Source organism: Dromaius novaehollandiae, unplaced genomic scaffold (genome assembly GCF_036370855.1).
Source record: "Dromaius novaehollandiae isolate bDroNov1 unplaced genomic scaffold, bDroNov1.hap1 HAP1_SCAFFOLD_30, whole genome shotgun sequence".
In the NCBI taxonomy this organism is placed as follows: domain Eukaryota; kingdom Metazoa; phylum Chordata; class Aves; order Casuariiformes; family Dromaiidae; genus Dromaius; species Dromaius novaehollandiae.
Window position 1 is genome coordinate 3,453,184 of NW_026991333.1, and position 10,036 is coordinate 3,463,219.

Here is a 10,036-nt window from a genome sequence, read left to right on the forward strand (position 1 = left end):
GTTGTGAAGGCCCAGCGTGGGGGCCAGTGCCATGCTCAGCATGTTTGGGGGTGGTTCCTGGCCTCGCTCCGAGGGCCTGGGCAGCACCGTGCGCAAAGGGGCACCCAGTGTCACCCAGGGAGAGGGCTCTGTTCAAGCCCTGGCAAAATGGGAGGATGCTGTTGTGGGAGGGGGAAGGGGTCTGTGCAGCACCCAGCCAAACTCGAGGGGCTCAGCTGGGGCCCTGGGGAGCTCCCCACTCCTGGCCCTGCTGTGATCTCCCCGGGCACGGTCTGGAGCAGGGTCTGCTGGGAGTGACCTGTGCAGCGGAGCTGAAGGATGCTCTGCCCCACGTGTGAAAGAGGCCCACGCTTGCTGCCCCACACGCGCACCCTCGGGCACCCCAGGCACAGGGACAGGGACCCCAGCCCTGCCTGGAGCTCTTACCCTTTGCATCCGCCCTTGTCCTTGGGCCCTGGCTCCTGTCTCTGGACGGGGAGGAAAGCTGTGCCCCCGGCAGGCACAGGCGATTCCCTCGGCGTGGGGCAGGGCAGCAGAAACGCGGCACCTCCCTTTCATCACCCTTGGGGCAGAACAACCAGCTCTAAGGAACGTCCATCACACAGCAGTCACCAAAGCCCAGACTAAATGGGACTAGTAGGGTGCAAGCAGGTAGAGCAGGTCAGAGGTACTTGGACATTGGGCCGTATTCCGAGAAAATAACCCCGCAGGGGCCCTTTGACAGGCCTGGCCGCCAAATGGCCCCGGGGCCGCAGGGGACCATCAGTCAGGGCTCTGGCTGCAGCCCCAGCGCTGCCCAGCATCTCCCCCCTAGCCCCAGGTGTCCAGGGACAGGTGAGGGAGAGAGGGAAGGGGAGAGGGAGAGAGGGAGGGAGGAAGGGCAGGAGGGAAGGAGAGAGTAGAGAGAAAGAGGAGGGAGGGAGGAGAGAGAAAGGGGAAGAGAAGGGGGAAGGAGGGAGAGATGGAGGGAAGGAGAGAGGGAATGAAAAGAGAGGAAGGAAAGAGGGAGGGAGAGAGGGAGAGAAGAAGAGAAGGCAGGAGAGGGGGAGGGAGGAAAGGAAAGAGGGAGGAAGGTAGAGAGGGAAGAAGGAGGAAGGAAAGAGGGAGGAAAGGAGAGAGAGAGGGGAGGGAAGGAGGAGAGAGAGAAAGGAGGAGGGAAGAGGGAAGGAGAGAGGTGGAAGGAAGGAGAGAGGGAAGGAAAAGGAACAGAGAGAAAGAGAGAGGCAGGGAGGGAGGGGAGGAGCAGAGGAGGCCAGGGCAGCCCTGGGGGCACACAATTGCTCCTTTGCTCTTCTCCAGGGATGTCCCTGCTCCTGGGAGAATCTTTCCCCAGGGAAGTGCATCGGTGCTGCCTGCCCAGCCATTCCTGAATCCAACCCTGTGCTCCTCACAGGGCTCCGAGCCGGCAGTGCTGCTCAGCAGAGCAAGTGGGCTGCGGTGCCCTGGGGCCACAGGGTGACTCCTCACTGGTCATAGTTTTGCGTGTTGGATGCAGACCCAGCTGGATGGGCATCACTGCACCTGGTGATCCCCTACCGAGGCATCTCTTGCCCTATGGCCATGGATGATGCTCTGAGCAATCACAGGGCATTTCAAATGGCTCAGGCTGTGTTCAGGCGTGTCGCGAGATCCAGCCCATGGCTTTTCATCGAAGGTGACATGGACCACTCTGCAGGATCCCTTCCCTGGGCCTCCTGGGTCCCAGCTGCCTCTTGTGGGATTGCAGAGCTCTCACTAGCCTGGACATTCACTGCTTTAGCCCTTTCCCTCTGGATGACTCCACTGCATTTTGTGAAGCTCCATTCACTGCCCACCCCTAAGCACGTGGTGCCCTTGGGGATGCCCTGTGCTCTTCTGATGGATCCATACTCCCTTCGAGAAGGACAGGCACTGGTGTCCAGCCATGTCCTATGGGAGATACCACTTGACCATTCACCATCTCCAGGAGCACTGGGCACCCACAAGCGAGAGCTGAATCCAGCCCTCATTCCCTAACACAGCACCTCTAAGCTCCCTGCCTTGAGCCCAGGGAGAGCCCCAGAAAAGCAAGAGGTCCTTTCAGGGGGAAAGTCCCTGAGCACATTCTTGGCTCCAGCTCTTAAAGGAGAGCCCAACCTTCAAGCACTGAGCTGGGGAAATCCCCTTTTATTACAGAGAGGCCAACTCTGACACAGTGAGAGACATTTACATAATACCTCTGGGTCAGGCAGACTGGGTTCATGGCTGTGAGGAAGTGGGATGAATTCCAACACTTCTGCACAAACATGATGATCACAGCAAGAATGCCCAAAGCACAAGACTTGTCTGAGGTACTTAGAAACCACTTGTGAAGAGGGATGGGCAGCTCATTGCTGCTGCACTAAAACCAGGTGAATCAGTTTCTTCAGGGCATCCCTGAGCTCCCTGTTCCTCATGCTGTAGATGACAGGGTTCACTGCTGGAGGCACCACTGTGTACAAAATAGCCACCACCAGATCCAGAGCTGGGGAAGAGAGGGAGGGGGGCTTCAGGTGGGCAAATATGATAGTGCTGACAAACAGGGAGACCACAGCCAGGTGAGGGAGGCACATGGAGAGGGCTTTGTGCTGTCCCTGCTCAGAGGGGATCCTCAGCACAGCAGAGAAGATCTGCACATAGGACACCACAATGAAGATGAAACACCCAAAGCCTAAACAAACAGTAATCACAAGCACCCCAAGTTCCCTGAGGTAGGAGTCTGAGCAGGAGAGCTTGAGGATCTGGGGAACTTCACAGAAGAACTGGCCCAGGGCATTGCCATGGCAGAATGTTACTCCAAATGTGTTAGCAGCGTGCAGCACCGCACTGAGAAACCCACTGGCCCAGGCAGCTGATGCCATTTTGACACACGCTCTGATGCCCATGATGGTCCCATAGTGCAGGGGCTTACATATGGCAACATAGCGATCATAGGCCATGACTGTGAGAAGAGAATACTCAGCCAAAACGAAAAAGGTAAGGAAAAAGAGTTGGGCAGCACATCCCCAGTAGGAAATGGCCCTGGTGTCCCACAGGGAATTGGCCATGGATTTGGGGACAGTGGTGGAGATGGTGCCAAGGTCAAGGAGGGAGAGGTTGAGGAGGAAGAAGTACATGGGGCTGTGGAGGCGGTGGTCGCAGGCTACGGCTGTGATGATGAGGATGTTGCCCAGGAGGGCAGCCAGGTAGATGTGTCAGCCTTGCTTGCAGTGGCCATGAAACAGTGGAGTTCCAGATCCTGAGCGATATGAGGAGGAAGAGTAGCAGAGCCCACACTCTGGATGTCAGAGGAGCAGACTTGGACCTACTGGTAGAGGGATCCTGTGGTAGGTAGGTCTGAAGGACAGAAGAACTCAAGAAAGGTGGCAGGTATTTAAGGACAGCATCCTCTAAGCTCAAGAATGGCCCATACTGATGTGCAGGAGAGCAAGCAGACATCTCAGGAGACAGAGTGGCTGAACAGGGAACTCACAACTGAACAACAGGACAAAAAGGCAGCACAGGGATGGGGAACAGAAAGCAGGGAGAGGCTGCAAAGCAGGAAGTGAGAAATGCTGTCCAGGGAAGTAGGGAAGCTGTTAGGAAAACCTAAGCGCCTTTAGGACTGAGGCTACAAGGAATGTCAAGGGCAAAAAGATGATCTGCTATTGCTTCAGCAACAGTGAAAGCCTGAACAAGGATAACGTGGTCCCATTCCTGACTGGGGCAGGCAATCTGGTAACAGCAGAGGTAGATGGGTCTGGGGAACTCAATCCCTTGGCTTCAGCCCCCACCAGCAAGGTCTCCCAGGCCATTGTGCCTAGAGTCAGGAGTCCTGAGGAGAAAAACAACCAGCAGGGCCTGAGGACTGAGGCAGGAATTATTGGTACGTGTACAGGATTGGATGGGCTGCAGCTGAGGATGCTGAGAGAGCTGGCCTCTATCTAGCAAGGCCACTCTCTGTCATCTTGGAAAGCTGTGGAGACTCAGGGAGGACCCAATGACTGGAGAAGGGCAAATGTTACATCCCTCTTCCACAAAGGCCACAAGCACAACCTACAGGCCATTCAGACTCACTTTGATGAGGAGAGTGTCATGCAGCGAGCCCCCTCTGATCACATTTCCAGGTAAAGGAAGGAGAATGAGGTGCCTGGGAACAGTCAGCACAGATTTCCTGAGAGGAAATCATGCCTCACCAACGTGATGGCTTTCTATGTTAAAAGAACTCTATTTATGGACGAACAGAGAGCAGTGAACGTCAGTTACCTCAACTTTCGGAAGGCTTTTGACACTTTCTCCCACAGTATACTTGCACACAAACTAGGCCTCTATGGTCTGAGTGGCTGGACAAGCAAATGGTCAAAGAACTGCCATCGTAGTTGGATGATGGGGCTCCTCTCGCTGCTGAAACAGTGCTGATTAGGGGGGTGTCTGGACTATCTCGGGGTCCAGATTATATTCCCTTTGTCTGGACCTTGGGAAATAACACCTACTATCACTGCTGGGGCAGTACTGATTTGTCAGGGCCTTGAGAGACAAGGGCAGGACCCGAAGAATGAAGACACATCCACCAGCAGAAACTGCAACAGTAAACAACCTACCGAGGGACCCAATAGGGAGCAGGAGACCCCAGACCTAAATATTACTATTGGTCCAAACTACTGTGTGAAGGGTGGAGAGCTTAGATTGGAAAGTATCATTGCCCAGGGATTTCTTTGTTCGGGGTCCCTCTTCGGAGGCACCCAGCCTGAGCTGTAATTCGAACAGAGTCAGCAGAACATCACTGGACTTGGACTGGTGGTAGCCAGCTCTTTCTCTCCTTTTCCAGCTTTCTCTGTCTTTTCCCCTTACCCTTGTTCCCCTCTTCCCTTCGCCTCTCCTTCGCCTTTCCCCACCTTTCCTCCCCACTTTGTGGAAAATAACGTTAAACGGTTGTACGATATTTGACCGGTTTTAGCGTCTTAATCACGTCCTTGGGATCGTAACGAAACCCCCCCGATATTGGATCGGGACAAGGGATGGGGTTGGATTTTAAATTCTGCGCCCCGATTGCTACATGAGCAAACTGTAAACCCTGACTGATAAAGAGTGAGCCCCACAAAAGAAAGGAATAACCCGTAACTCCTGGGTGAGAGACCCTCAGCAGCAAGCTAAACAATCAACCTTAAGTGAAAAATTCCAAACCCTCAGCTTTAAGCAACAAGCATCAAAGCACCCAAAGCTGTTTCCAGAGCATGGAAACAGTCAAGAGAAGCCAAGGAGTTTTGCCCGCAGCTTAGGAAGCTTTCCCTTCCTTTAGAAGTACAGCAGAATAGGAAAACAAGCACCAGAATTGCGTTACAGTTGCTGTTTAGAGGCTTGGTTTTAGCCACCATTCAAATGTGAGCATGTGCAAGCGTCACTCCATGGGACTGCACTAAGCTGCACTTGCACTGAACCTACCTGAAAGCCTGCAAGCACTAATTCATCTCCGGGTCAGGCAATTAGTATGTTTGGTCCTCTCAGCTCCGTGGGCAAACGGCCACAGCCAGCGGCGCCAGTGACCACGGCTAGGGGACGAACGCCTCGCACCTCCCAGCCCCACTCGCGTACGATGCAGCCCAGGACTTAGCCGTGTCCACGCCGCAAGTCAGAGCTCATCCTCCACAGCCGGCCACGCATCTCCGCAGAGCTCCCAGCTGCGATGAGGCTCCTTCGACTGCCCGACTGGGCTTCAGCACCTGCAAAGAGGCCAGAGCGGTTACCGAGAGGCCAGGCAACTGCACAGCCCTCCTACTAGAACTGCTCCCTAGTCCAAGGCCCGTGATTGTTCCCACAGTCATGACCGACCCTCCCGTGCTGCTTCAGTCACCCTCTCTGGCACTGCTTCATCGCAAAGATGTCAGAGCGGCTCTCACGCACAGGCAGGCTCGCTCAGGCACCCGGCCACCTCCAGCCTTCGCTAGATGGTCCTCTGCAGGGAAACTGCCTCTGACGGACACTCTCAGAAAGCACTGTCCAGCCAAGGCAGGATAAAAACTGAGGCCTCCAAAAACTCCAAACTCCAGAGAGACGGAGCTGATCGGTTATGGTAGGTTGTGGTTTTGCTGTGTACTCTGGCGCTGTTGCTCGTACACACATAACCCCATTTCTCTGCTATAGCAAAGTTACTTTTGTAGCTGGCTCCTAAAAGGAACCATAACTTGCGACAGCAAAAATCCTGTCTGACGGCAGTGGTAACCGGTAGCTCTTCGCGGCAGCATATAGTTGTTGCCTGAGGTTCCGAACACCTAGGATTAACACAATCTATAAATACAAAAATACTGCCGCTACAGAGTGTAAAGCCAAGCCAAGATTTCTGCAACCAAAAAAGAAAAACCTCTTTGCATCTGACAGAACGAGCCGTACGCACCAGCGCCTGTAGCTCAAGGCTAGTGACCCCTCCCAGGCGACGCTCTTCTGGCAGGCTGCGGATCCGAACTCCTCCCGTCCTGCCTAAGAGTCTCCGCTGGGACACGACGACTTTGCCAGCCAGCGCCTGTTGATGGAGGCAGAGTAAAATCCATCGCCCTGCAAAAGTACAGAGCAAAGAAAGAAGAAAAAAAAAAATCAAAGCTCTGCAGAAAATCGTAAGAATCCAAAGCTGTCTGCAAGCACAAAAGCGGATCTAATACGCACACGAGCAAGGTAAACGAGAATACACGAGCCACGAATACTGCTTCCCCCAGCCCCTGGTTTGGAAGCTATGGCGACAGTCGGGCTTGCCGTGACAGGGAAGTTAGACTAAGCAGCCGCTAGGGATTAATCTTTCAGAAACCTTCTGCGTCTGCATCTCTGGCACAACCGTGCTCTGCCCCTCCATCCATTCAGGCACACGCCAGAAGATCCACTGCTTGTAACACTTGCACAGTAACCACCCCTCTGCCCCCGCTCGTTAAGATCAGTGCCCGCTGTGCCACCTGGATAGAGGATACTCTGCTGTCTCTTCATTTCCCTGACGTTACTACTTTAGAAGGAACTGAACAGACTGGATTGCCCCTGTGCGATCAAAGCTAAAAGTCTCAAAGACGCTTATCAGCCCAGATTGCTGCTAAACAGTCTTTCTCACAGCCAGAGAATTTTTGTTCTGGCCCCAAAGGGGACGTAAGGGTGAGGCTACTGGCACTCACTTTCCTTTACCGCCATTTTCTAGCGGTGCTGCTCCCACGGAGTCAGCAGATGTGGAAAGCATTACCGAAAAAGGCTTTCCTTGTCCTGGGAATTTGAGGGCAGCAGGTTTTACAGCCACTTCTCCCAGTTCAGTGAAAGCAGCGTCACGTTCCGTGTCCCAGCTCCATTCATGACTCCCTCTCAGTACTTTCCACCACGGTCTGCTGACACCGGCAAAGCCACGTTAACGCTGCTGGAGGAAATTAAATCTTCCTAAAATTGCTCCAAGTTGGAACTGATGAGAAGGAGCCTTAATTCCACAAGGCTTTAACCCTTCTTCTATCCACCGTCTTCCTGTTTCCCCAAATACCATTGCCAGGTAACTAACCCGGGGCTCGCACTCATCGAGCCTTCCTGAAATTGATCTCTTAGTTTTACACTTCAGACACTTCTCTCTCGCTCGCTTCCTCTTCAGTAAATCTGGTCACTTGACTACCAGTCCCCTAAGACAATAATTTGCTGTCTTGCAGCTCTTAAAAGTATGATGCTTCACAGACACGTAAAGTCACACGCAGAGATGAATGTACGCAGCATACGTCTCGTAACGCGTACAGACCTTCCATTATATGTTGGTGATCTATTATTCGAATCACTATTAACAGCGATCCTTCCTCGCCAGGAGGAACGGGCTTTCCCTTTTTCTAGCAGAGGGAGACAGCTTTCACTTGGCTCCATTTGATTTTATTACTTCAGCTTGCTTATATTCATATATAGTCTCTTCAACTTCAGCCATGGCAATTAATCTAAACAAGTAAGTATTACATCTTTTCCTTTCCATAGCTGCATGGACGATAACAAAACAAAAGAGAAACAGCCAAAGCAAAGCTAAGGCACATACAGGTAACAGCAGCCACAGGGTAGGAATGGGTTACTTAGTCCTCAGCGCTGCCTCGGGGAGGCCGAAATAATGACTAACAGTCATTATCAATAGTTACCTTAGTTACCCGTGCCAGAACGCCGCCTCCTGTAGCAGTTCCTGGGGATATCGAGGGTCCACTGCATTTTGGCTTCCTTGTCTCATCCCGTCCCTTCGGTATTAATCACAAGAAAATGCTTGTCCGTCTCTTCTCTTTGTCAGCATTTGCTGTCCTTGGTGCCATCTCTGTAAGAAAGCGATAAACTCGCGTTTTACTTTCAGGGAAACACTTAGGTTTACGCATGATCTTTTTCTCTTTACCCTGTTTTCTCCCCCCCCCTCCCTTTTTTTTCCTTCTTTCCCTTAAAGGAAAGATGTTAATACGGCACGTTACATCATACGTTACAGGGTAAACAGTCTGGAAACGTTACATACAGCAATTAGGGCTAGGTTATTAGGCAGGCGGGCACGTCGCCTAATACTTACCTAACGCCATCTTCCATGAAACCTTATTTTTATTCTGCTTCGGTATTACTGTGACTGTTCTCAAACCCTTGTAGACGCGCACTTAACCGACAACACTCTCGATCTTTAACTACGTGGAAGAACGATAGCCCTTGATTTGCCCGTCTCCGTTTCAAACCTATTACCTTTTCGAGACAGCGCCTAGATTCCTCTTACGCTCGGATGCTGGCCTCACAGGCGACGACCAAAACAAACAACCGGATCCCCAGGTCTCGCTGCTTCTCTTCGAGATGTCCCCCTTCGGTGGACTACCCTGCCAAACAAACCAAAAAGACTGCCGAGGCCGCGAGGGTATCAGGTGTTTGCACCACTTCTCCGAGGCTTTCGGGGTGATTGACGTAACCGCTTCGCTTCACGTTACTCACAGCTACCTTCATCGAGTACTTAGGGCTAAACCTGTTCCTATTTGCAGAGGGGCTTGTTGCTTGTTTAAACTTGACATATAGTCCACAACCTGCTCTGCGTGCTCCCTAGTCCCTTCTGCTTTTGCAACACTTGTGGTAATTCAAGGTGGTAATTAAGAGTCCCCATTGTCCCACAGGCTGGAGCAAGACATTGCTGCTGCTCTGAGGAGGTGCCTAAAAGCCACGCTGTTTTCTGTAGCGTCACTGGGGCTTCCCAGAGCCCATTGCTGTTCTCTTTGGCTTTTCCCGAGCCTTTTAGGTTTTTTAGGCTATTCCTTAGCCCACCATTTCATGGCAATGTTCTCCTTAAACATTGTGCACAGCACGATTATCCCAGATCAGCCACATCGTGTACGTACAGAGGCTTCTCAGAGGCGGCTCAGAAGAAAACAGAGAAAAACCTCTTTGTCATCTGTGCATCCACCCGTCAACACCCTTCACCAGGAAGCGCTGTAAACTCCCCGTTCCCTAAAGCGGGACTGAGTCGAGGCGGAGACGCAGATCACATCCCATCTTTGTTAGAATGCCTCACTGCTGCGGGGACCGGGCCTGGGAGTGGCTTTAGGAATGTTTGGGGCTTTGGACAGAGTGCAGGGGAAGGTCTGGAGTCAGTGACAACGTTGCGGCAGGGCTCAGAGGCGTTGTGGGGCCTGTGCGGGTGTTGGAGCAGGATTTATGGGTGGTTTAATGGCTTCGGGGGGGCTGGTTGCAGGAAGGGTGGGACTCTGCGGGGCCCTCGGGGTGGGGGTGCCATCCCAGATGTGTAGGGAGCGCACAGGGGTGCCCCACGTGGCTGTCAGCTCGGCGGGAGGAGCCACCGGTTTCCCACCCCACCAGACGGGGGTGGGGGGGAGGGGAGAGGAGGAGGAGGGATCTATGAGCTCGCACAGAACGCCAGAGGAGGCAGCAGGGAACTCACCAAGGGCCCCGCATCCCAGAAGAGCTGCCAAGGAACCCGCGTCCCCGACGAGAGGAGGCATCAGGCTGCCGTGCCGCTGCTGGACACATCCAGACCCCCGCGCAGACACCCCCACACACACTCCTCCAGGCTGCGTCCGCAGGGGCGAGCGCAGGCCCTGGCCCGCGC

General features: G+C 53.4%; 1 long non-coding RNA gene across 1 annotated transcript; it reads right to left on the bottom strand.

Moving 5' to 3' along the window:
* Positions 1-4,894: 4,894 nt before the first annotated feature.
* Positions 4,895-9,356, bottom strand: LOC135325851 (uncharacterized). Its single transcript, XR_010386600.1, has 4 exons — positions 8,671-9,356; positions 8,100-8,266; positions 6,368-6,525; positions 4,895-5,696 (listed from the first exon to the last, which is right to left on the bottom strand). It is a non-coding gene; the product is annotated as an uncharacterized LOC135325851 (long non-coding RNA).
* Positions 9,357-10,036: the final 680 nt, after the last annotated feature.